We start from the raw sequence: 27387 nt of genomic DNA on the forward strand, positions 1-27387 counted from the left end.
TCTAGTGCCTTCCCTCTGTTAATTCTTTCCTATTTATCCTGCATATAGTTTGTATGTATTTGCCTGCCTACTGTCTCCTAGACTGTAAACACCTTAAGGGCAGGGATTTTTTGTTTGTCCAGAGCTTAACACAGTGACTGGCACACAGTAAGCACTTATTAAATATTTACTGACTGACTAACTAAAGTGGCCTTGGCCGATACATGATCTTCATGGAATTTGTCCTCCAACTTTTATGCATTTTGCAGATTGTGTGTGTGTGTGTGTGTGTGTGTGTGTGTGTGTGTGTGTGTGTGTGTGTAAAATGTCTCCTCCATTAGAACTTAAGGTCAATGGTGGCAGCCAGGTGGAACAGTGGGTAAAACACTGGACCTGGATTCAGGAGGACCTGAGTTCAAATCTGGTCTCAGACACTTGACACTTACTAGCTGTGTGACCCTGGGCAAGTCACTTAACCCTTGTTGCCCCGAGAAAAACAAACAAATACTTAAGGTGAGAAACTGTTTCACTTTCATCTTTGTATCCGTAGTGCTTAGCACAGTGTGTGGCACATAGTAGTATGGGTTGTTTTTTTTTATTCTCCTAGGCTAGGGGTATAGCAGTAGCTCACAGGTTTGTTCCTTCTCCTTGCTGGCAAAGAAACTTTGGGCTGCTCCATTTCCAAACTGTCACAGTGTGTCCCTCCTTAGGTAGCCTTGTAGCTCTCTACTCTCAGCACTCACCAACCATATTGGTGCTAGACTTAGTGCAAAGACCCAATCAGCTTTAGGTCTACTGTGCCTCAGAACTCCTGAACTCAAGTGATCTGCCAGCCTCAGCCCATTAAGTTAAATGGACTTACAGCTCTGCGCTACCATGCCCCAGAGCCACACTAGATGAAGGCTTGTTGAGTGATATATCATATCTTAGAAGGAGAAAGATTGGACCCTTTCCATGTCCTTACAGGAAAAGCAGGAGTGTTATCACTTACCAAATTCTTTGTGGGTTTTGCTTCGGCTACAATGGAAAGGGATCCTGAAATGATGAACTGGTTATAAAATAAGAAACATCATAAAGAAATGTTAAGCTTCAACTAGATTGTCCCTTTCTTCCCACTATGGGTTAGCAGGTATTTTGATAGTAGGCAAGATGCTGGCCTAGACACCAGTCCTCTCCTACCACGTCCTTAAATGCACTTGTGGTGGTAAGCAGCAAGACCTCGGTTTGAATCTTGCTTCTTATAGTAACACATACCACAAACCTAAAAAAGCCCCTTACACTCTCTGGAACTCAGTTTCCCTATCTATGAAATGGGGATAATAATAGCACGCCATTCACAGGCTTGTTGTAAGACACTGATAGTTAATGTTTGTCGATTGAATTGACAACTTTGAAGCACTCCGTGTACATGAGGTCTTCTTATACTTATTGTTACCGTTAAGTATCAGGGCAGCTAGGTGGCACAGTGGATAGAGCACTGGCCCTGAAATTGGGAGGACTTGAGTTCAAATTTCACCTTGGACACAATAGCTTTGTGACCCTGGGCAAGTCACTTAACCCCAACTCCCTTAAAACTTCCAGGGCTATCTCCAGTCGTCCTGATATATATCTTGCCACTGGAGCCAGATGGCTCTGGAGGAGAGAGGGAGGTTGGTGACCTTTCACAGTCCTGCCTCACTTAAATCCAGTTCAGTTCAAGTCTTGCCATCACCGAGGTCATGGTCCTCTTTGGGAATGAAGGCCAAACAACAACAAACAAAACGATTAAGTATCATTCCCCAAACCATCATAGATTGTTACCCATCCTTGAGTTTTCATCCATGATTTTCCCCCATTTCCTTCCCTAAGTCCTCCCTAGGGATTATACCTAAAAGATCAGAGGTCTTCCTGAGGCTTTTTCAACATTTCATTGACATTGGTGTGATCCTCAGGCTATTCCTCATACTCTTACTTAAGACCCTCGCATCTTCCTTTCGGTTAAAATGCATCCATCAGAATGTATTTTCTTTTCTTTTTCCTAGACTTGGTTGCTGTCCTTCATTCTTAAAGAGAACCAAAAACATCACTATGATGGAGTAAAAGTACAGTCTGTCCAACTGTAGCTAATCAGACCAATATGACCTTGGAAGATACTGCCACACTTAGACTAACAAAACACCACTTAGGAGAAGCCTTATAAAGCATTAAATCTACACTGGTTTTACAAGAAGGGAAACGTTGAGGCCAAGAAATGAGAATCACTGGCTTAAAGACAAGCTAGGTGGAATAGTGGATAGGAGTGTTGTAACCTAGAGTCAGAAAGATCGAAGTTCAAATGTAGCCTCATTCTCTACCTTTATGCTCCTGGACAAATCATCTAACCTCTCTCAGTCTCGGTTTCCTTATGTGTAAAAGGGGAATAATAATAAAACATCTACCTCCCCAAACCAAAAAATAAAACCTTAAAGCCCTGTATATGTGAACAATAATTATCTGAGTAATAACAATTGATATTACTAGTAATTACTAGGTATCATGATTATATGTTATATTTGCATTGATAAGATTAGCTATCATGCATATATTGCTTTAAGTTTTGCAAAGTACTTTACAAGTATTATTTAGTTTAATCTCATAACAACCCTGGGAATTGGGGGTGGTAGTTGCTGTTGTTGCTTGGTGGTGGTGGTGGTGGTGGTGGTGGTGGTGGTGGTGGTGGTGGTGGTGGTGGTGGTGGTGGTAGAGGTGTGGGGAGGTAGGGGGGTTGGTGGGGGTAAGGGGGGTTGGTGGGGGGATTGGTAGGGGTGGGAGGGATGGAGGTGGGGGTGGGGTGGGGGTGGTGTTGTTCAAGTAATCAGTGACAAAATATGAGTCAGGCTCAGGGGCTATTGACTGATACCAGAGCTCTTTGCATTACCTCACTTTGTAAATTACTCTTCCTTTCTCAGCACTTTCAAAGGTTCGCACCCTTGTTCAGTGACCACAGAAACCATTCATCCTCGTTCCATAAAATCTCTGTGGTGTATGGGTGAGTATTATCAAAGTTGTCGCCTCACAAATTGTGAGAGGGGACAGCGAAATTCAGCAGTCTTGTAGTCTTGTCTCATGGAACTGAGTGCTTTATAATCCATCAAAATTACTGTTAAGTGTAAGTTTTCATTAATAGTCGTATGTACTCACCCCATGCCAGCCATTGGGCTAAGGTCTGGTGATATAGATGTACAGGTCAAAGTGCCTATCTTCAAGGAACTTTAATAGAAAAGGGAAAAATCAACATGAACAGAGAAAGAAGAAATCCAAAATATTAGTAGTTACGAGTACTCACAGATGCAGCTCCCCACAATGGGTAGCCTGTGTAGAAAGTCATGAAAAAGACATTTTTGAAGTAATTAGAAGTGTATTGGAATAACCCCCAAAACATCCCTAAGGCAAAGATCAGACCCCCATTCAGGATCTGCAGAGCCTATAAGGGGGAAAAAAGACAAAATAAAGAGGTTGATTTATTATTATTTTTTTAACTCAAGAAGAGGATGGTTACAATTAAGAAACCAGTGAATTACACAAGATTTCTTCTTCCTCTCCATCCCACTCCTTGTTCTACAAGGAAATTAACCTGACCACATCCCACCCATCCCTAAACAAAACTATAATTACTGGCATCATATGAGTACCAGCTCCCTGACTCTCAAACGAGTCCAGAAAGGGAGGGTATCTTGGAACAGAAGAGCTTAGAATCAGTCAAAGTACCATGACAATGTGTCAGGTGAGGGGTTCAAAGGAAAGGAAAGAGCTTGTAAAACCCAGAGTTGGGAGGGACCTTGAAAACCATCCCATCTAACCCCTCTCATTTTACAGATGAGAAAGAGCATCTAGACTAAAGAAATGACTTGCTTGAGGTGGGAGATCCGAGATTAAAGCCAGTTTCCCTAACTTTGAATCCAGTTTCTTTTCCATGCCATAGATTGGATTTAGACAAGTGGTTCTTAACCTCTTTGAGTCATAGACCCCTCTGGTATTCTAGTGAAACCTTATGTAGCCCTTCTGAGAATCATGTTTTTAAGTGTAAGATTAAAAAGGAAGTCAATTATATTGAAATGGTTATAAAAATCCCTTTAAAAGTGAGGAATCCATAATTTGAAATATCTCAGAAATCAGAGAAATAGCATCCTTTTCCCTCTCCCAGCTGATGTTGTAGATATGCTAGTGTGTGTTAATGAGCTCTGATCCCTGACCCATTTTCTGGAAATCACGTGAGGAGAAAATGAAAGGAACATTTGAAAACATCCCCCTAAGTGTGTAGAATAGGAGGAATACTGATATAAAATTTGAAGTGACTTTTTACATCATCAAGTCCAATCCTCTCATTTTACTAATAAGGAGACAAAAGCCTAGAGAAGTGAAATTACTTGCTGAGGTCACATAGATAGTAATTAAATTCAAACCCAGGTTTTCTGATACCAAAGCTTGTTACTACCCATACTTTTATTGATTCCCTCTATGTCAGGGATTCTTAACCTGGGGTCTGGGAAGTTTTGTTTTTTTCCTTTTTTTGTCTTTTGATTGCTTTCCTTTTTAATCCTATGAATTTTATTTTATGCATCCAAAAACATTATTCTGAGCAAAAGTATATAGGTTTCTCTAGATTGCCAAGGAGTCCAAGGAACAAGAAAAAAAGTTTCAAAGCCTTGCTCTAGATTACATGAGTACTTTGCCTTTTTAAAATTTTTCATTTGCTAAGCCCAAAGCACATGCCATTACAACTGAGCAGAGTCACAAAGATGGAGTGTGAAAGTTAGTCCAGTCTAACATCTCCAGGCCTATCTGTGTGACCTGGTTCTTCTCTCTTAATTATCATGGGAAGCAGAGGCTGACATACCCCAAGGACCTTTGGATCTCCCTTGAACACCTTCAGAAAGTCATCCAATGGTTCATAGAAAGAGCTAGCTGCCACGTCCTCTCCTGACTGAATGATGCAGATACTGTCCGTTGGGGTGGTCACACACTGTGGACTCTCCCCCGTCTGTGCCATTGGCTGGAAGACAAAATTATAAGGAACTTTCCTACTCCACTCCTCTCTCTCCAATATGAGGATGCTGATTACAAGTGATTCTATGCACCTGAGTGTATCAGTTCTTCTCAAGTAGAATGATGAATACTAGAGAAGGTCACCCTGTTGGGTCAACACAATTTGAATCCTAAAATGGTCTTTTATAAGAAAATTGCCATATCCTGGAGTAGGTATTTTATTTGTTTTAATGAACTAAAATAAATAAACCATTTGCTTCAATGGTAAGAAAATTGCTCTCTCCCTCCCTCCCTCTCACATGTGCATATGAATGTATGGATATATATATTTACATGCATACACACATATCCATATACACATGAAAAGGCTATAAGCATCAATATATACATATATAACATAATCTATATACACACATTTCCCACCACTGAATTAAAATACAGCAATTCATATACAAAGCTATATCTATAGAGAGGTATCTATGGATATAGTTATATAGCTATGGATATGGGGGGGGGAAATTCTCAAAGGTGCTCTTCTATACTGGAAAACTAGTTTCTCATCAAGCCAGAGCAGCTATAATAAAGACTACTATACTATTGGAGACAGGCCGAGAAGTGATCTCTACCACCTACTTAAATCTATAGCATACCATTTCCAAGGGGGTCTCATTTCATAAGGAGAAAGCAGAAATGGGCTTATTTTGCAACAAGCTAACAAATGGACAACCTGTGTCCTTCACTGGTTGCTGTGAAAGGTTAAAAAGTCCTTGAGGAAGTTGTTGATGCATCTGAAAAAAGGACAAGGACAAGAGTTCCCTGAGCTAAGCACACTTAAATGAGTTGTGGTCTATATTGATGGAGAACATCTCCTTACTTATAAGATTCTAAATCACTGATTCTCAAGTCCAACTTCCTCATTTTATAAACTAGGAAACTGAGGCTCCAGAAAGCTTACATGACTTAACCAGGTTCACACAGTGAGAATTTGAGATAAGATTTGAACCCAGACCTTCCTGAATCCAGATCCAATTCTGTGTTGCAAATGAGCTAATATTTATAGAGTGCTTAGCACAGTGTCCAGAACCTAGTAGGTGCTAAACAAATGTATCTCATTGATATATAAGTAGATGTGCCTTTATGCTACAGGGTGAATTTGTTATATTTTTACACATTTCTATTATCATAGCATCTTGGACTTGGTGTTAGAAGGGATCTTAGAAGCCATTCAATCCAATGCACTCACAGATGAGGACACGACATTTCAGAGAAGTTAAATGGCTTGCCCCAGGTCATACAGATGGACAGCATCAGGGCCAGGACTAGAACCCAGGTCCTCCGACTTGAAATCCAGCACTCTTTTCAGTGGTCTAAGCAACCTCCCTCATTACGTTTATAATTTAGAGCATATCAATCTTGCATTTCCAAGGATTCTAGGAGCAATATACCAATGAAAGCTTTATTAGATGAGCAGGCAGACACCAAGAAAGAAGGATTTGTGAAAGCTACTTGGAGGTCATCTTGACATGCTTCGGTCATGCTCCACACCTCCGTCTCCTGGGTGTCTCTGCTCATGGAGGTGGAGGGAAACTATCCCTGCAGGTACTGCCTCATGTAAAACATTGCCTCCTCACCTTTTTTGAAGGGCTTACCCAGTACTTGGTTTGGGCAATAAAGACACCATGTTCTCAAACTTGTCAAAGAAACTGCATCCAACATGCAGGAAGTGGTGCAAAAAGATCATGAAACCAACGGAGAATATATATCCAACGTTTGGCTTGCACGGTCAACTCCACACACTAATTAGGTCAAAGTTAAACTTGAAAAGTCTTATCTTGGGTTCTCTTTCTCTACTCCCAGTACTTTACTAAAACCTCTTCCAAAAACGGTGATTAGTATGTTTTGGGGGGGAAAAAGTCTTTGATGAGCATGTCCCAGATACCGTGCTAAGCACTGAGAATACAAATGCAAACAGAAAGACGATCTCTGCCCTCAAGAAACTTATGTTCTGATGGTGGAAGAGAACCCAAGATGGTGGGTCGTAGTTGTCCAAACAAAGCACTATAGAAATGTGCTCGCTATTATTATAAATGCCTCGTGCATTGCTCATAAAGCCGGCTCCTCACAGTGGTACTATGATCTAGGTTTTAAGTGTAAGTTTTATTCTTTTCATTTACAAAACAGGAAATGGAGGACCAGAATGGTTAAGGGACTTTCCTCCATCACACAAGCTCCTGGTGGAACTAGGGGGTCTTAATTAAGATCCGGGCAGAAGAAACAGCTGATTTAATAATAAAGAGTCCCATGAGGGTCCAGGTTAGATTTCAAGGATGTCAGTGTTCTTGGCTCAAGGTGGGATTTTAGCTGGACATTGAAGAAAGCCAGAAGGCTGAGATGCGGAAGGAGTACATTCTGTGCATGGAGGACAGCCAGTGAAAATGTTTGGGGCCTGGGGCAGCTAGGTGGCACAGTGGATAGAGCACTGGCCCTGGATTCAGGAGGACCTGAGTTCAAATCTGGACTCAGCCACTTAACACTTACTAGCTGTGTGACCCTGGGCAAGTCACTTAACCCCAATCGCTTCACCAAAAAAAATAAATAAATAAAATAAAACAAACAACGAAAAAAAAATAAAAGAAGAATCCTGAGAAAAAATATTTGGGGTCTGAGGATAGTGTCCTGTTCAAAGAACAGCAAACAAAAGTCAGTGTTCCTGAATCACAGGGTCCTTGGAGTGATAGAATATGGATGATGTAAGAAGACAGGAAAGTTGGGAAAGAAGTAGATTAGGAAAGGCTTTGAGGCAGCTCATGGTACAGTAGACAGAATGCTGGACCTGGAGTGAAGAAGATTTGAGTTCAAATATGGCTTCTGATATCAGATATTGCTAGGCTTCCTTCCTTCCTACTTTTTTTTTTTTATTAATTCCTCTGAGTAGTATGACCTTTTATTTCTCCAGATGAATTTTGTTATTTTTCCTTTCTCTATAGAGTAATCCTATGCTGGTTTAATTGGTACAGCATTAGTAAGTAAATTAATTTAGATAACACTGCTATTTTTGTTATATTGGTTCAGCCTACCCATAAACAATATTCTCCAGTTTTTAGATCTGTCTTTTTGTAAAGGGTGATTTATATTGGTGTTCATTTGGGCCAGTGTATCTTGGCAGGTGTTTTATAAATTCTGTAGTTATTTTAAATGGAATTTCTCTTTCACTATCTTCCTGGTGAACTTTGTTAGTAATACAGAAATACTGATGATTTATGTGGATATATTTTATATTCTGCAATTTTGAAGCTATTAATTGGTTCAATTGATTTTTGGTTGATTGGATAAATTATTGTGTCATCTGAACAAAGTGATAATTTTCTTTATTTTTTCAATTTCTTTTTCTTGCCCTTGATAGCAGTTATCTCCCGGAGAATCACTGGAACAATGCCCAGAAATCTAGCCCCTGCTCTATTTGGGGAATACCAAAGCAGAATAATTCACACTTATGTGGTAATAAGGAATTCATAGTGTTTTCCAAAGATTTTTCACATTGGATCTTTATCAGGCCATTAGTACCACAATGAGAATAAAAATATTCCCTTTTGACTTGCCATGAAGCCCCCATATCCCCTTCTCTACAAAGATTATTAAAAGGTAGAGTGGGACCTGTTGGTGGGGTTTTTAATTTTTTAATTTTTAATTTTTGTTTATTTTAAATTTATTTAAATATTTTAAGATTATTTAAATTTAAATATTTTAAATTTATTTAAATCTAAACTTAAATATTTAAATTTATCTAAATCAACTAAATTTATGTATTTAAATTCATTTACACCTGCTGGACTTAAATATTTTAAATTTCTTTAAAAATACTAGATTTAGGGCAGCTAGGTGCACAGTGGATAGAGCACCGGCCCTGGAGTCAGGAGGACCTGCGTTCAAATCAGACCTCAGACACTTAACACTTACTAGCTGTGTGACCCTGGGCAAGTCACTTAACCCCAATTGCCTCACTAAAAATAATAATAATAATAAATACTAGATTTAAGTATTTTAAATTTCTTTAAAATTTACTGGATTTGAAGATTTTAAATTTCTTTAGATTTACTGAACTTAAATCTTTTGAATTTTTTTTAATTAACAAAACTTAAGAAAACTCCCAGGTAGATGTACACCCTGTTGACTTCCTAAAATTCTCTACAGATTATGAAACTTACACAGAAAACTGAGTAACATGATAGCACTTAGTCTGTTTGCTTGACAAATGTATATCCCAGTACATAGGCAGCTCAATATGACCATGGTAGAGAGAATGGCACAAAATGTATGTCAGGAACAAGAAGGGAGTCAACAATTAAATCTCAGTGGGGAAATATATAAGGAGTTAGAGAACAGATGTTTACAACAAAAAAGCATCATAAACTAAAAGTAAATTTCTTTACTTCCATCCCATCAGTGGAGTATAAACACATACACACACACATACACACACACACACACACACACACACACACACAGAGTCTCTCTTTTTCTCATCTGAACTCACAGACTCCCTTACACTTGTTATCCCTTTGATGCAGAATGTGGGTATATACATATATTATATGTAAACATAGCATTCATGCTGTCTTCATTTAAATATGAATTTGATGAGAGAAGAGGCTGTTGTGCACATAGTAGGTGTTTACAAATGTTGCTGATTAGAATAAAGAAGCTCTATTCTTTCTGTCCTATTTATTAGAGTGAACCTTTTTCAGATTACAGTAATCAAGCATTTATTACAGTACCAACTATGTCCCAGAAATACAAAGATAGAAATGCAATAGTCCTTGTTAAAGGACCTATAGTTTTATTGGGATAGATACCAAACACAAGTAAAGAATATTTTAAAATTACAAATTAAATACATAGGAGTTTAGAAAGGAGGATTCACTCAGTTGGAGGCTGAAGTAAGAAAGATTAGGAGATTTCTGAGGGAGAAGATGATGCTTGTGTACATGGGTCTTAAAAGAAATTAAGGATATAAAGAGGTGAAGGGGGCAGGGGGAGTAAGTGCATTTCAAGTCTAGGAGGCTGCCAAGTTCAAATTAGTTTGTTAGGATAACTATGACAAAGAAACCCAAATTACAGTTTTCAGTAGTGTAACTCATGTTCAGATTCACCTAAATTAATGCTAAAATGTCTTCACTGAAATATACTTATACCTACCTAATGAGAGCTTCCTCTTGTCTTTCCCTAGGCAGAAATGCAGTTCTGGAATGAAAAAAGATAGATCCACTAATGGCAAACCAATTTCCTGTGGCACTGCTCTATGGGTTGTCTGCAGGAACCATGTGGAAATACTGTGGATCTATTCTACTGGAAGGGAATGTGATATTTTGTAAAAGCTCAACGTCAGACTTTAACGTATTGTGCTTGGTGCTGAAGATATAATGCTACAATGAAAGATAATAAATGTGTAGTATGACTGTAAGAGTCAGTTGAGGACAAATTGTAAAGGGCTTTTGCTGCCAAACATATCTCAATATTTCAGATATAATCTATCTGCTACTATTCTTTTTTTTTATTTTTCTTGGGGGAGGGGGTGCAATGAGGGTTAAGTGACTTGCCCAGGGTCACACAGCTAGTACATGTCAAGTGTCCGAGGCCAGATTTGAACTCAGGTCCTCTTGAATCCATGGCTGGTGCTTTATCCACTGCACCACCTGGCTGCCCCTACTATTATTCTTAGGAAGTTGGGGTTGGCCATTCAGCCTTCCTCCCTTTTTTCCCAGCTCAGGTATCTTCCCCTTTGAGCATTTAAGAAGGATAACCCATGTTTTCCCATCACCATCTACTATGTAAGAGTGAGTTCTCTACCTCAAGACTACAGAGCACACAGGGTTCACAATTCAAGCAGTCAATGTAAAATAGAATTTCCTTGAGAGCAGAATCTGTTTAAGGTGAGGGTAGAGGAGAAGTCTTTTTATCCCCAAAATTGGAGAAGCACCTTACACAGAGGTTATTAATAAATGATTGCTGAAATGGTTCTGCCTCATTGTATAAAGAAATGGAAATAGAGAAAGGAGTGAATCCCAACTTCACATGGAAACCAAATAGAGCTCAGATTAGTCAAATAATTCAGACACCAAATCCCCAATTCTTTCTGTGGCACCAACTTCCCTCTCTTCCCTATTGTCAATTCTATTCAGAGTTTGAAGGCAATAATTTCAAATAGACAAGAAAGAGACTAAGAAAGGGTCACTGTTTAATTGGTAGAATGAAAACAGATTGATGTAAGAAGTTTAATAGTAACAACGATGATTTAATGTTGCTCAAGAAATGCTAGATATAGTAATAAGACAAGAAAATAAAAGAATAAGAAGAGTCAACAAGGAAACAAAACTGTCATTCTTTGCAGACAATATGTTGATATACTTAGAAAACCCTAGGAGAATCAACTAAATAACTAATTGAAATAATTAACAACTTTAGCAAAGTTGCAGGATATAAAATAAATCCACAGTAATCATCAGAATTTCTATATATTACCAACAAAACCCAGTAGGAAGAGATAGAAAGAAAAATTCCATAAAAATAACTGCAGACAGGATAAAATAATTGGGAGTCTACCTGCCAAGACAAACCCAAGAACTATGTGAAAATGATTATGAAACAATTTTCACACAAATAAAGATAGATCTAAACTGAAGAAATATTAATTGTTCATGAAGAGGCTGAGCCAATATAATAAAAATGACAATTCTACCTAAAGTAATTTACTTATTTAGTACTATAGGGCAACTAGATGGCTTAGCAGTTAGAGTACCAGGACTAGAGTCATAAAGATTTATCCTCCTGAGTTTCAATCAAACCTCAGACACTTACCAATTTTTTTTACCCTGGGCAGGTCATTTAACTCTGTTTGCCTCAATTTCCTCAACTGTAAAATGAGCTGGAGAAGGAAATTGCAAACCACTCCGGTATCTTTGCCAAGAAAACCCCATGAGTCAGATATAATGAAAAATGAGTAAACAACAACATCTAGGGCCATACCAATCAAATGAATAAATAATTATTTTATAGAACTAGAAAAAATTATAATGAAATTTCTCCAAAAGAAGAAAATGGTCAAGAATTTCAAGGGAATCAAAGAAAAAAACATGAATGAAATCAGCCTAGCAATTCCAGATTACAAAATACATTACAAAGTGATAATTATCAAAACAATCTTGTACGGGTTAAGAAATAGAGTGGTAGGGGCAGCTAGGTGGCGCAGTGGATAAAGCACTGGCCCTGGATTCAGGAGGAACTGAGTTCAAATCCGGACTCAGTCACTTGACACTTACTAGCTGTGTGACCCTGGGCAAGTCACTTAACCCTCATTGCCCCACGGGAAAAAAAAAAAGAAATAGAGTGGTAGATCAGTAGAATAGATTAGGTACACATTATATAGTAATAAATCACCATAGTAATCTGGTGTTTAAAAAACCCAAAGATCCAAATTATTGGAGCAAGAATTCACTATTTGGAGAAATGCTGGGAAAATTAGAAAACAGTTTTCAGAAATGAGGTATAGACCAACATCTCACCATATATTAAGACAAGGTCAAACCTATCAGATTGGCTAAAATGACAAAAAAGGAAAATAATAAATGCTGGAGAAGCTGTGGGAAAATTGGAACACTAATTCATTGTTGGTGGAGCTGTGAACTGATCCAACCATTCTGGAGAGCAATTTGGAATTATGCCCAAAGGGCGATAAAGCTGTACATACCCTTTTACCCAGCAATACCACTTTTAGGTCTTTTTCCCAAAGAAATCATGGAAAGGGGAAAGGGACCCACATGTACAAAAATATTTATTATGTGGTGGCAAGGAATTGGAAGTTGAGGGGATGCCCATCAATTGGGGAATGGCTGGACAAGTTGTGGTATATGAATACAATGGAATACTATTGTGCTGTAAGAAATGATGAGCAGGAAGAGTTCAGAGAAACCTGGAGGGTCTTGCGTGAGCTGATGATGAGTGAGATGAGCAGAACCAGAAGAACATTGTACACAGTAACATCAACATTGATTGTTGATCTACTGTGATGGACTATATTCTTCTCACCAATGCAATGGTACAGAAGAGTTCCAGGGAACTCATGATAGAAGAGGATCTCCAAATCCAAGAAAAAAAAAAAAGAACTGTGGAATATAGATGCTGAATGAACCATACTATTTCTTTTGTTTTTGGTGCTGTTGTTTTTTTTTTTCTATTTTGAGGTTTTTCATCATTGCTCTGATTTTTTCTCTTATAACAGGACTAATGCAGAAATAGGATTAATGTTATGTGTATATATATATATATATATGTATATATATATATGTGTGTGTGTGTGTATAGATATATAGATATATAGATATAACCTATATCAGATTACCTGCTGTCTAGGGGAGGAGGGAGGGAGGGGAGGGAGGGAGAAAAATCTGAAATTGTAAAGCTTGTATAAACAAAAGTTGAGAACTATCTTTACATGTAACGGAAAAAATAAAATACCTTATATGTAAAAAAAAAAAAAGACAAGGTCAGAATGGGTACAGTATTTAGACATAAAGGTCAAAATCATAAAGAAGTCAGAGGAGTGTGTAAAATTTTTCCTGCCAGATCTATGGATAAAAGAAGAGTCTTTGACCAAACAAGAAAGAGTCATGAACAGAGAGAGAGGATTGGAGGGAGCAAAATGGATCATTTTGATTACATGAAATTAAAAGGGATTTGCACAAACCAAACCAATAAAGCCAAGATTAGAAGGAAAACAGAAACCTGGGGAGATGTTTACAGCGAGTATTTCTGATAAAGGTCTCATTTCTCAAATTTCCAAAGAACTGAGTCAAATGTATAAGGATATAAGTCATTCACCATTTGATAAATGGACAAAGGATATGAAGAGGCAGTTTTAAGACAAAGAAATCAAAGCTATCGATAGTCATGAAAAATGCTCTAAATCACTATTGATTAGAGAAACGCAGATATAAACATCTCTGAGATATCCACTCATACCTATCAGGTTGGCTATCATGACAGAGAAAGAAAATGACAAGTGTTACAAGGGTTATGGAAAAGTAAGTAAATTAATGGACTATCGGTAGAGTTACAAACTAGTCCAATCATTCTAGAGAACAGTCTATAACTAGGATAAAAGAGCTATGTAACTTTGCATACCCTTTGACTCAGCAATGCCACTACTAGGCCTATATCCCAAAGAGATCAAAGAAAAATGTTAAGGACCTATATTTAAAAAAAAAAAATTATGGTGGTCCTTTTGTAGTGGCAAAGAATTGGAAATTGAGGGAACACCCATCTATTGGGGAATGGCTGAACAAATTGTAAATTATTATGATGGAACATTATTGTACTTTATGAAATGAAGAGTGGAATGGTTTCAGAAAAATCTGGGAAGATTCATGATGCAAAATGAAGTAAGCAGAACCAAGATAGCATTTTACTAAGGAAGAACAATATCAACTGATGGATTTTATTGTTCAGTCATGTCCAGTTCTTCATGACCACATTTAGGGTTTTCTGGACAAATATACTGTAGTGGTTTGCCATTTCCTTCACCAGCTCATTTTTATCCTCAGCAACTCTAGGAGGTAAGTGTTAGTATTATCCCTATTATGGATGAGGAAACTGAAGCAAGCAAAAGTTATATTCAGAGATCTAGGAACCCTAGAATGAATGAAGTATCTGAGGGTTAAATTAAACTCAGGTCCTCCTGACTCCAAACCAAATACTTTACCTATTGTGCTACATAGGTACCTCCTTTGTCTCTCTAACTTTTACTTTCATTTTATGCATTGATGACTCTGCTAATATTTATTCCTACATCTGTATCATAGGATAGAAAAAGGTATAGATAAGAGATGTTTAAAAGTAGAATCTACAGAACCAACAACAGATTGGATGGGGGGATAAGAAAAAAATGAAAATTCAAAAATGATATGTAAGGTGCTAGCCTGCATGAATGGGCAGATAGTGGTATTTTCAACATGAATAGGAAGATAAGCAAGAAAGAAGGTTTGGGGAAAGGGGATATAATAAATGCAGGTTGGAACATGTTGAGTTTTATATTTGGCAGATATACAATCTTATATCTTTACTAGGAAGCTGGTGATATGAGACTGGAGGTCAGGTGAGTGGTTGGAACTGGGAATCAACTGCAAAAATGACAATTGAATTGTGGGGCTGATGAAATCACTGAGCAAAATATTATAGAGGGAGAAAATCAGGATGCAGGACAGAACCTTAGGGGACATCCATAGTTATTTAGAATTAACTGGATAAAAATCCAGCAAAGGAGAATGAGAAGTTTTCAGATATGTAGGAGTATAACTGGGAAAGAGCAGTGTCATGAAAATCTAGAGGAAAAAGGGACATGATTAACTGTGTTAATATAACTTTGAAAAGAGGCGTTTGGGTTGAATGATGAGGCCAGAAGATAGACTGCAGAGATTTAAGAAGAAATTGAGAGCAAAGAAAGTAGAAGCACTGAATGTAGATGGTGGTTTTAAGTGAAAGAAAAAAAAAGAGAAAAATCAGTAAATTGATTAATGGCTCAAAAGAAGACTAAAAATGTGCAGAGTTCCACACAAAGAGCATATTTGTTTTTCACAATTTTGCAAAATTCAGTTTGATTGCTATATGGTTCATGTTCTTTCATTGTTGTAGTCCTTAATAGTGATACATCTGGGTTAAAAGCATTGGTCATTCAAGTCATAATATTTTCATAATTCAAAATTTCTTGCTAAAATGGCCATATTGATTCACAGCTCCACCGAAAAATGACTCAGTTATTTTCCCACAACCACTTCAATATTGATTATTCCAATCTTTTGTCATCTGTGCAAGTTTGTAGAATGAGAGGAGAAACCTCAAGACGGTATTGATTTAGATTTGTCCTATTAGTTACTTTGCTTCTGAAAATTATCATATCTACATTTATTCTTTGATCCACATTATTTAGGATTTTATTTTGGGTCTGTCTTTTGTTTCTGCTATCTGAATGGATGGTTAATTTTACTTTGCTTTGGTCTATAATGTATGTTTACTCTTTCTGTCTTTTTGTATTTATTTTCAATATCTCTGTCCCCTAATAAATGATTAATTATTTTTAAGTTCAGTGTAGCACTGAGAAATATGTATATTCATTGGCAGTCCTTTGAAAACAGCATTAGTCATTTAGTTGTAGTCTCTGATCCAATTTCTTCAATTCATTTTCCCCTTTGTGTCAAATTTATCTAAAAGAGAGAGTAAGATTCAAGTGCCCTACTAGATCTGTCTTTAATTGTGTATAGAATATTTTGTAATTAGATTCAGATATTACCAGTATGAGTCTTAGCAGGTAGACTCCAGAGTACTTTAGGTGTTCTGTAGTTAATTAAAATTGAATTTCTTTTTCTCTCTCTTCCTGAGGGGTGTTAGTTATAATATACAGAAATGGTGATCATTTGTATGGGCTTATTTTATATCACGCACCTTTGAATGTGTTGAACCTTTTATTATTTTTGGTTGTGTAAAATTGCTATACCTAGCTACAGTGTCTACAAAATCTAATGAGTGGTCGCCAATAAATTAGAAGCTTTAGCAAGAGTTTAGACTTGTAAGTATTTATTAAAAAGCATTAGGATCTAATGATCCAAGAGAAAGGTAAAAATCTAACTATTTTTAAGAGACCCCACCATCTGACCTGCCATAGCGAGGTCCGGAACAAAAAGGACCCAACGCTTCCTTCTTCCTCCCAGAAGCCTCTTGTCTAAACTGGAAACATCAAACGTCACTTCCTGATGCCAAGGAACTGACCTTCCAAGCCACATGGCTTGCCCTCACATGCCTTCTCCTCATGGCGGAGCTTTCCTACAGTAACTCTCCAGCAGGTGGTGTCACTCCAATTGTCACAGTTGACACTCAAAGGTTCTCTGCATAAACCCATATGATTGGCATGTGCTATTTTTTCTCCTCTTTGCCAATAGTTATTCCCTCAAATTTTTTTTTGTCTTATTGCTATAGCTAGCCCCCCTAGCAGAATATTGAATGGCAATAGTGACAAATGATATCCTTGCCTTATTCCTGGGTTTTTTAAAGGTTTCTGACTTTTCTCTATTATGGATAATGTTGGGTCTCGGTTTTAAATAGATACTACTGATGATATCAAGGAAAGCTCTGTATTCCCAATGTTTTCTAGTCATTCCATAAATAGGAATGGGTGTTGATTTTTGCCTTGTTCAAAAACCTAGATATAGTGCATCAATTTTGTGATATGTTATAATAGTAGCCTTGCTAATATTTTATTTGACATTTTTGAATCAATATTCATTATGGATAATAGTTCATAGTCTCTCTGTTTTGACTCTCCCTGGTTTATATATCAAGACAATATTTGTGTCATAGAAAGGATGTGGTAGGATCTCTTTTTTCTGAAATATTTTATGGAATATTGGAATTAATTGCTTTTACACATATTTGGTTGAATTCACTTTTAAATCCATCTGGTCCTTACTGTTTTTTCCTTGGGAGTTCATTTATGATTTGTTTACTATCTCTTCCTAAGAAAGGACTTTAAATTCTCTCTTTCCTGTTGTATTAAGCTTGGTCGTTTGTTTTTGGAAATACTCATAGGACAAAATTATCCCATTACTTTCTTTTATTTCTTTTTCATTCGTTGTGAATTTATTTTATTTTCATTGTTGAAACTGGTCATTTATTTTTCAACAAAAATGTTTCCTGAGGATTTATCTATTTTATGCCATATCATAGGGAAAGAAAGATCAGGAGTTTTGAGACACAAAGTACTGATTGAACTGGCTATGGAAGGATAGGGAGAATTCTCCGAGGTCAAGATGGGTAAATACGTTGCAGGAATGGGAGCTTGCAAGATTATTTGGCAATGATACCCATGGTAAAGAGCCCCAAACTTCAAACTTTTCAATAGCATAAGTCATGTTCAGATTCACCTTAATTAATACCGACATATCTTCAGCAGGAAGTATTTCTGTCTTCTGGGGCTCTGTGCTATTAGTTAAATGATAGGAAGCGGAATTCTGGAGTAGAAAATATAGCTTCTCTCATGGGAGCTTGATTTCCTGTGTCACCGCTCTGTGGCTTTTCTCCAGGAGCCATCAGGGAATACTGTGGTGATACTATCCTGTAAGAGGATGGGGGAGAGGAAGTCAAAATCATTCAATTATACATTGTTAACTATGACACCCTCATGTGCCAAACACCAAGGTAGGTGCCTAGGATACTAAGAAAAAATAAAATACATCCCATTCTCATGGACTTTACATTTATTGTGAGAAGCAACTTGTACTTACATAATGGAAACTGATGAAGTGAAGGAAGAAGTGGGCTTGGGAATCTAAAAAGTCATTTTGGAATTGGTATTTTTGATGAGTTATGAAAATAAGATTCCAAAAAGTGTTAGAGAGGAAAGAGTATGTTCTAGTCATGGGAGACAGCTTATGCCAATGCAGGGACATGGGAGATGGAACGTTTTGTGTAATGATGAGTAGGAAGAATAATTTGGTTGGGGTACAGAATGCAAGTGGAATAATGTATAGTATGGCTTTAAATGTCTGTTGGGGACAGATTGTAAAGGGCTTTCACTGCTAAACATATCGAAGTATTTTAGATACAATCCATGTGCTATTAATCCTAGGAATCATGAGATGGCCCTTTGCCCTTCTCCCCTCTTCACCAAACCCAGGCATTTTCCTCCTTGGAATTTTGAGAAGGATATCTCATGTTGTGCCATCACCATCTGCCCTGGCATATTTGGTTCTGGGTCTCTAAATTATACATGTTCTACAATTCAAGTAATCCAAGCAAAATACAATTTCCTGGAGAATATTGTCTGCTGAAGTTATTTGGAGGAGAGGAAGAGGAAGTTTTTTTAAATCCCAGAAAGAGTACTTTACACATATGTAATTAATAAATACATGCTGAATTGACCTTGTCTAATTTTCAGTTAAGGAGGCTAAATTTGTTGTGAAGATTTCTAAGTCCCGGGGTTAGATGGAAAAAAAGTAATCTCCAAGCCAAAGAAAATAGGTTTATTGAGAGAGGGATCCTGTCTCACAATAAAGCTGGTCTCAGGTCTAGGACCCAAAGACTCTGAGCCTCAGGATCCATGGATATTTATAAATAATAACTCCTCCCACAAAATAGACATAACCCAAGTGGCACATGTACAATAAGTATGAAATAGAGAGAAAGAAACCAGTTTTTCATCATGCAAGTTGCAAACACCTTGGATTTCAAATATCAACTTAGGATGTATCAGCAAAATTGGAATTAAAATTCACTGTGCAAATGGGTGTAGCTAGATGATTTCTAGAGACCTGATGGCCATATAACATTTAGATTTGCTCTACTAGTATCTGTCTTACTTCCTCATATTATTATCTTAAGCTACTCAAGAATACCTAAACATCTTAAATCACAGTTTTTAGTCTATATACTGATTATTGCCATAGTTAAATCACTCATATCTAAAGGGTGGGGAAAATTCTCACTCACAAATTGGGAAGAGTAAATCTCAGTATTACATGGGTAGTCAAGTAGCATAGTTACAATTGAAGTAGACTTCAGGCTCCAAGTCAACAATTCTTTCTGTGGCTCCATCTTGCCTCTCCTCTATAGTGTCAATCTTATTCAAGGGTTTCTAGTGATACAGACTTATAGGCAAGGGAAAAATAAGCCAAAGTCACTGTTCAATTGATAGGATTAAAAGAGAATGATATTAAGATGAATAGTAGCAGATGTCAGCTCTGGATCTTACCTGGAAACCATACAAGATATATAGAACTCAGTCCTTGAATGATAAAATTCCATAACATAAGGAGGTGCTGGGTTATAGTGGACAACAGTGTTGAAAACGAGTCGAGTGGCAAAAACCTGGGAGATAGAGAGAGAATTTCAGGAAGAGAGTTTCAAAATTATATCCCCTATTCCGTTACTTCTATCTTTCTCTGCTAGAAGCTTAACCCTCTGAGCATCCCTTCAGTCTTCCTCACCTTCAATCTCTTTATGTATTGGCTGATCTGCTACTATTACAAAGAAGCCTAGCTCTTGCTCAGTTTTAAAGCACTTTCACTTGACCCTAGTCACCCTCAGGCTAAGTTCTAGGTTTCTCTTCCTTTTCATAGATAACTACTGGGCAAAGCTTACTATTCTCATTGCCCTACTTTCTCATCTCTCCCTCAATTCCTCCCACTATGAAATTGGGGTTTTTTACCTTCCTACTCAACTGGAACCATGATTTCCAAAGTTATCAGTGGACAAATTGACTGGCCTCTTCTCAGGCCTCCTTCTTTATCATTATGTAGCAGTGAACCAGGTGACCAACTTCTATTCCAAGACCCTGTTTTTCCCAATTAGGTCTTCATGATCTTGCCTATGCCTAGTTTTCTTTCAATGTGGCTATCCTTACTTTCCTCAGTCCTCTTTTACAGTTCATCATGCCTTGTCCCAGATACTACACAGGGGTGTGAAATCCAGAGTTCTGTGCTGGGCCCTCTCTATTATAATATAAACTTTCATGGATTCAACTTTCTCTAGGTTGGTGACATCCAGGCCTATAAATGTAGCCCAACTCTCTCTACTAAGCCCTATTCCAACAATTACTATTCGTCTGTTGGCCATCACTACATTGAGTTCAAAATATCCAAAATAGAGCGTATTATCTATCCCCATCCCAACAAAGCAATCATATTTTGCTATGATCCTATGGTTGAGGCCACCACCACCATCTTTCTAGACAGTCAGATCAAACCAACTTGCAGCAATTTGTGACTGTCCCTCCCATCTTACCAGTCGTCACATATCTTCAATTTTATTTTGAAAATATCTTTCATCTTTCCCAGTACCTCCACTGACATAGATATCACCCTAGTAGAGGCCCTGATCATCTATTACCTGGTTCACTATAAGAATATCATTCAAAACAAACCAAAGCTATCTATAGTCATATGAGAAAATGCTCTAAATCACTGTTGATCAGAGAAATGAAAATTACAACAACTCTGAGGTATCACCTCACACCTATCAAAGTGGCAAATATAACAAAAATGGAAAATATTGGATATGGGAGGGGACGCGGGAAAACTGGGACACTAATCCAGTGTTGGGAATTGGCGAATGGATCCAACCATTCTGGAGAGCAATTTGAACTCTGCTCAAACAGCTATAAAACTGTCCACACCCTTTGATCCAGCAATACCACTGATAGGTTTATATTTCAAAGACACCCAAAAGAAGTAGAAAAAGACCAATTTGTACAAAAATATTTATAGCAGCTCTTTTTGTGGGGGCTAAGAATTGGGCATCAAGGAAATTCCCATCATTTGGGGAATGGCTAAAGAAGCTGTGGTATCTGATTATAATGAAATATTATTGGGCTATAAGAAACAACAAGCAGGATGATTTACAAAAATCCTGGAAAAACTTGCATGAACTAATGTATAGTTAATGGTAGAACCAAGAGAACAATGTACACAGACAGCAACTGTGATTGACAACTATTCTCAGTAATACAATGATCCAGGACAATCCCAAAGGACTAATGATGAAGCTTACTATCCCCCTCCAAAGAAAGAACTGCTATGGCTTGAACACAGACTGAAGGATGCTATTTTTCACTCTTTAATTTTTTCTTTTATCTAAGTTTTCTGGTCCAAAGTGACTAATATGGTGATGCTTTACATAATTGCACAAGTATAACCTATATCTCATTGCTTACCACCTTGGGGAGGGAGGGATAAAAATTTGGAACTCGAAACTTTAAATTAAAATCTTTATTATTTTTTAAAAAAGAATATCATCTAGTCTTCCCCTTCTCCAATGCATCCTCCTCGGACTGGCTACTAAATTGATATTACTAAAACACAGGTACCACCATGTCTAGCTTCTGCTCCAGAAGTTTCAGTGACTCCTTATAACCTCCAGGATTAAATAGTAGCTATTCCTTTGCAGTCTAACTTCAGCTTACCTTTTCCAGGCTTCTAGCATCATTACATGAAATAGTACTTATAAGGTGCTTAGCACAGTGCCTGGAACATTTGTTGTTCAGTCATATCCAACTCTATTTTAGGTTGTCTTGGCTAAGACACCAAAATGGTTTGCCATTTTCTTCTCCAGTTCATTTTACATTTGAGGAAATTTATGTGAGGGCCCAGGGTCACATACCTAGTAAGTGTCTGAGGCAGAATTTGAACTCAAGAAAATTAGTCTTCTTGTTTCCAAGTCCAGTGCTCTATCCACTATGTCTCCTAGATGACCATTTAGGACATATAGGTGTTAAATAAATGTTTGTTCACTTCTCCCTTTCTCATGTCCTACATTTTGAATGGGGGCAGCTGGATGGCACAATGGATAAAGCACTGGCCCTGGAGTCAAGAGAACCCGAGTTCAAATCTTACCTCAGACAATTACTAGCTGTGTGACCCTGGGCAAGCCACTTAAGCCCAATTGCCTTAAACATCCGGGCCCATCTCCAATCATCTTGATGTATATATATATATATATATATATATATATATATATATATATATATATATATATATATATATATATATATATATATATATACATATATATCCCCACCGGACCCAGATGGCTCTGCAGGAGAGAGTGAAGCTGGTGATTTTGCACAGCTCTCCCTCACTTAAATCCAAATCACTGCAGGTCATGACATAACCCTGATGTCATGGTCCTCTTCAAGAACTAAGGACAAATGGGGGCAGCCAGGTGGCACAGTGGATAAAGTACCGACCCTGGATTCAGGAAGACCTGAGTTCAAATCCGGCCTCAGTCACTCAACACTTACTAACTGTGTGACCCTGGGCAAGTCACTTAACCCTCATTGCCCCACACAAAAAAACAAAAAACTAAGGACAAACAACAACAGCAGCAGCAACATTTTCAATAGTTCTTCCAAATTGGCCTATTTGCTTCTTCACATAAATTACGTTCCATTTCCAATTTCCATGCTTGCACCTAGGCTGTCCCCAAGGTCCAGAAAGCTTTCTCTACTCTCACCTCTTTTTCACAGTCCTTAGTTCCTTCCAAGCCCAGCTTGTGTTATCTTGCTATATAAACTGCTTATTCCCATTCCCCTTTATCTCAAGTACAATATCTAATATACAATATTTAATATTGATGAATGACATTACCCAAAGAAGTAAATCTCTGAATTCATAGTTGTAAGTATGCAATGATGACCTGCCTGTTCATCTAGAAGCAGTCATAGGAAAGACTAGTTCCTGTACTTATCAGGTTCAATCTAGAGGAAAGATTCTTTATAAGCAAAACAACACAATGTCATTTAGCCTCCTAATTCAACTAGGGTCTCCAATGGTAGAGAAGCAATCCACCTAGGGATTGTAGGTTCAGAAAGTTTGAACCATAAGTCTAGGGCTGATAAAGGGGAAAACACTATTGAGTAACTCAGAGAGAGGTGTGATAAGTGAGCAATAGCCATGAGCTCATATTTATTTTATCTAGAACTTTCCAATTAAAGTGTTTTCTAAATATGATCTCTTAAGGACCTGATAGCAATTCTGGAAGAACCCACCCCGTGTTGATTGATCCTCACTTCAAGCTTCCTTTGTCAAGGATGGCTCTGATCCAGAATACAATACTTTGTGATTTGGATTATTGATTACATTATTCATTATTCATTAATTAATTTATTATTAGGTCTGAGTTGACAGTTAAGGGTTAATGTCCACGTACTGCTCTGCTTTGAGACACTCCACATTGTTTGAGTACTGTGGTTGCTCGGGATATATTACTGAAGCTAGAGAAAGTTAGTGATGAACTGGCAATGTAGCTGAAATCTCAGGTCTCTAGAAAGCCCCTGAGTTTAGCCTTAGAAAGAGAAGAATTTTTTCAGGCCAAAGGGACTCATCATTTTTTGTCCATGGAGAACCTCCCGAGGTCCTGTAGCAATGGATTCAGGGGCTTATGCTGATTAACAGTACCACTATTTCTTTGTCCCCTCACAATGCCTATTCACTGGATTCATACCAGCATTGGCTCATGGGAAATTCAATTTACTTCCTTTCTAGGCAATATTCTATGAGTCAAGAGATAGCTCTGATCAATTAGCTATGGCAACAGAGAATAATTCAACAACTGATTGGTTCTGGCAGTCACCTCACTTACCATTGTTTCAATCCCACACTCTCTCACAAGGTACTGGAACTGAAAGTCATAACCTAACACATTATTTATTGGACAACCATCTCCCAGTGTCAGGTCACAGCCTCTCACCGGTACACACATCACCAAACAGATCTCTCTTCACAAATACAACGAGATTGAGAAGGCTGCATTCTGTTCTCACTGGCAGAAAGATCAAAAAAAAAAAAATTACATATAGTCTAAATGCAATTAAATGGCCCCAAGACATGGCTGGATACAAAAATAACCTTATTTTGCACTTTAAAGAAAAAGGTTAGGGGGCAGCTAGATGGAGCATTGATAAAGCACCAGCTCTGGATTCAGGAGGACCTGAGTTCAAATCTGACCTTACTAGCTTGACACTATACTAGCTGTGTGGCCCTGGGCAAGTCACTTAACCCTCATTGCCCTGCAGAAGAAAGAAGGAAGGAAGGAAGGAAGGAAGGAAGGAGGAAGGAAGGAAGAAGGAAGGAAGGAAGGAAGGAAGGGAAGGAAGGAAGGAAGGAAGGAAGGAAGGAAGAAAGGATGGAAGAAAGGAAGGAAGGAAGGAAGAAAGAAAGGAAGAAAGAAAGGTAGGATAGAAAGAAGAAGAAAGAAAGAAGAAAGAAAGAAAGACAAGAAGAAGAAAGAAGAGAAAGAAAGAAAGAAAGAAAGAAAGAAAGAAAGAAAGAAAGAAAGAAGAAAAGAAAGAAGAGAAAGAATAGAAAGAAAGAAAGAAAAAAGAAAGAATGAAAGAAGCTAAAGACTGATCCACACACACAAAAAAATAATATGAGCTCACATTTTTTGTAGTGTTTGCATGTTTGCAAAGTCCCTATCTACAATATTGTATTTGGCAAAAACAAATCAATAATGAATATTTGGGTTATCATCTATGTTTAACAGGTTTTCAAGTTTGGTCCCAAAGATTGGAGAAAAATGCAGCAGGATTTGGAGACAGGGAACAGAAAGAATAAGGATATGTACCATTACACAATAATATCAGACTTTATATCATAGGATCATAAAATACAGATTGTAAGGTCGGTCAAAATTTTGCAGAATAAGGAAACTTAGGCAAGAGAATTTAAAGCAATTAGCTCAGGGATCTAGGTCTTACTGGCTCCAAGTTTTATACCCTAGTCACTACACCACCACTGTCTCAATCCCCAGCTTTCTTTTTCTTTTAATCTCCATTTATATAGGATGGATCTCTGAAGAATGAGATGCCCAAGGTTCAGATCATTAATATAAAATCCTACTTCTGGTGAAAATTTGTATTGCATCTACTGCCTTTCAAGAGACTGCTAAAGATGTCTTAGGAAAAAGAATGAATTCTAAGCCTTTCCCTATTTTAGGGGGAAAATACTGATATTTCAATTCCACTTACTTAGTTCCACAATAGGATGGTGATGATCAAAAAACCAAGCAAGCATTCCTGGAAGAGGGCTAGTACAAGAGGGAAACAAAGATTGGAAGTCACTTCCTCCTCCCCTTTCACCAGGGTATCACATAGACTTGGTAGAAAGCAAATCTCTTAAGGTTCTTCTACTCTCAGTTTTCTGCACAGGAAACTTGAACTTTTTCTAAGTGACACTGATGGCATTCTGACCTGAAACTTTTAAATCCAGTGTCTTCAATTTCTGAAGAATTGAGTCATTTTGCAGTCATACTAGAAGATGATAGAACGTTACAAAAATGCTCTGAAGACCAATATGGCAGTTAAAAGATTGCTTTGAATGCATCAACAAACAGAGATAAAAGAATATATAGCAAGACTTTCCTTGGAGTGTCTAAATGGTTTCTGCATCACCAGAAAGTGACCAAAGAGATAAAGGACTTTATAGGAAGTGAAAATATCTAAGGACAAGTAAACCCCACTTTGTATCTTCAGTTTTCACGAAGTGAAAATACTTATCATAAAACCTGACTACCCAAAAAATATTAGACAGCCAGAAAGAAGTTTTTGAATATATGGAGATGGTGATGGATGAACCCATAAGTACTGGTAAAGCTATCATATTACTTTATGGAAGAGACCACTCAATTCTTCAAAAAGGTATCATTGTAAATCAAAAAGGACTTTCCAACAGTTGGAAGACTCACCAATTTGAAAACGTTTCAAAATTCAGCAATATAAGCCATCTCTCATACATTAAGGCCCTGAAAATGATCACAGTGTATACATTTTCAGGGGAGGAAGTGGTACAGTGGATAGAGCACTGGACCTAGAGTCAGAAAGACCAAGAAGACCAAGGTTCAAATTTGGCCTCAGACACTAGCTGTGTGACTCTAAAAGCAAGTCATTTAAGCCTCAGTTCCTCATCTGTAAAATGAGCTGAAGAAAGAAATGGCAAACCACTCCAATATCTATGTCAAGAAAACCCCAAATGGGGTCATGAAGTCAGACAGAACTATTGGACTAAACAACTATATATTTCCTCCAAATTGTTATTTAGATGGGTGCTGATGAGAAGTTGCTGGCTTTTAGAATATGACCATAAATTAATCTGACACTTTAACAGGCATAAGCATTTAACTACTCTGGATATTCAAATATAATTTTACCTTCAAAGACTTTTTTGCTTTACAGACTTAACTAATGGATGCTATCGCTCAAGAAATTTTTGGAATTTGGATTTGGAAGTAATGACACTTTAAAAATATATATCCTCATTATAAGAATGTCATGGAAAACTGTTGTGCTGTAAGAAATGACAAGAAGGCAAAATTTCAGAAAAACCTGGAAAGACCTTAAGTGGACTGATGCTGAGTGAAGTGAGCAGAGCCAGGAGAACATTGTACACAATAACAGCAACAATTGGTATGATGATCAACCAGCTGTAACAGACTTGGCTCTTCTCAGCAATACAATTATCAAGACAATTCCAAAGAACTCCATGATGAAAATGTTCTCCACATCCAGTAAAAAGAAATGCTGGATTCTGAATGCAAATTGAACCGTACTGTTCCTGCTTTTGTTTTTGGTTTTTTGTTTTGCTTTGTTTTGTTTTGACATTTTTCCCTTTTGTTCTTATTCTTCTTTCGCAACATGACTGATGCAGAAAATAAAGGAATGAATAAATAAATATAATAAATAAAAATTTTGAAATCTGCTCCTCAGCTGGCAGCAAGTTTTAATTCTGAAAGAGTAGAGTAGAGTATTTTTCTTACCCCCCCTCCTTAAAATGGCCAAGTGATTATCTCTGGTGAATACAGTTGGTCTAGTGG

At 37.5% G+C, this 27387-nt stretch overlaps 1 pseudogene; it reads left to right on the plus strand.

The window, feature by feature from the left end:
* Positions 1 to 18205: 18205 nt before the first annotated feature.
* On the plus strand, positions 18206 to 26270 carry LOC122731815 (annotated as a pseudogene).
* Positions 26271 to 27387: the final 1117 nt, after the last annotated feature.

This window comes from Dromiciops gliroides, chromosome 6, assembly GCF_019393635.1.
Source record: "Dromiciops gliroides isolate mDroGli1 chromosome 6, mDroGli1.pri, whole genome shotgun sequence".
NCBI classification, from domain to species: Eukaryota; Metazoa; Chordata; class Mammalia; order Microbiotheria; family Microbiotheriidae; genus Dromiciops; species Dromiciops gliroides.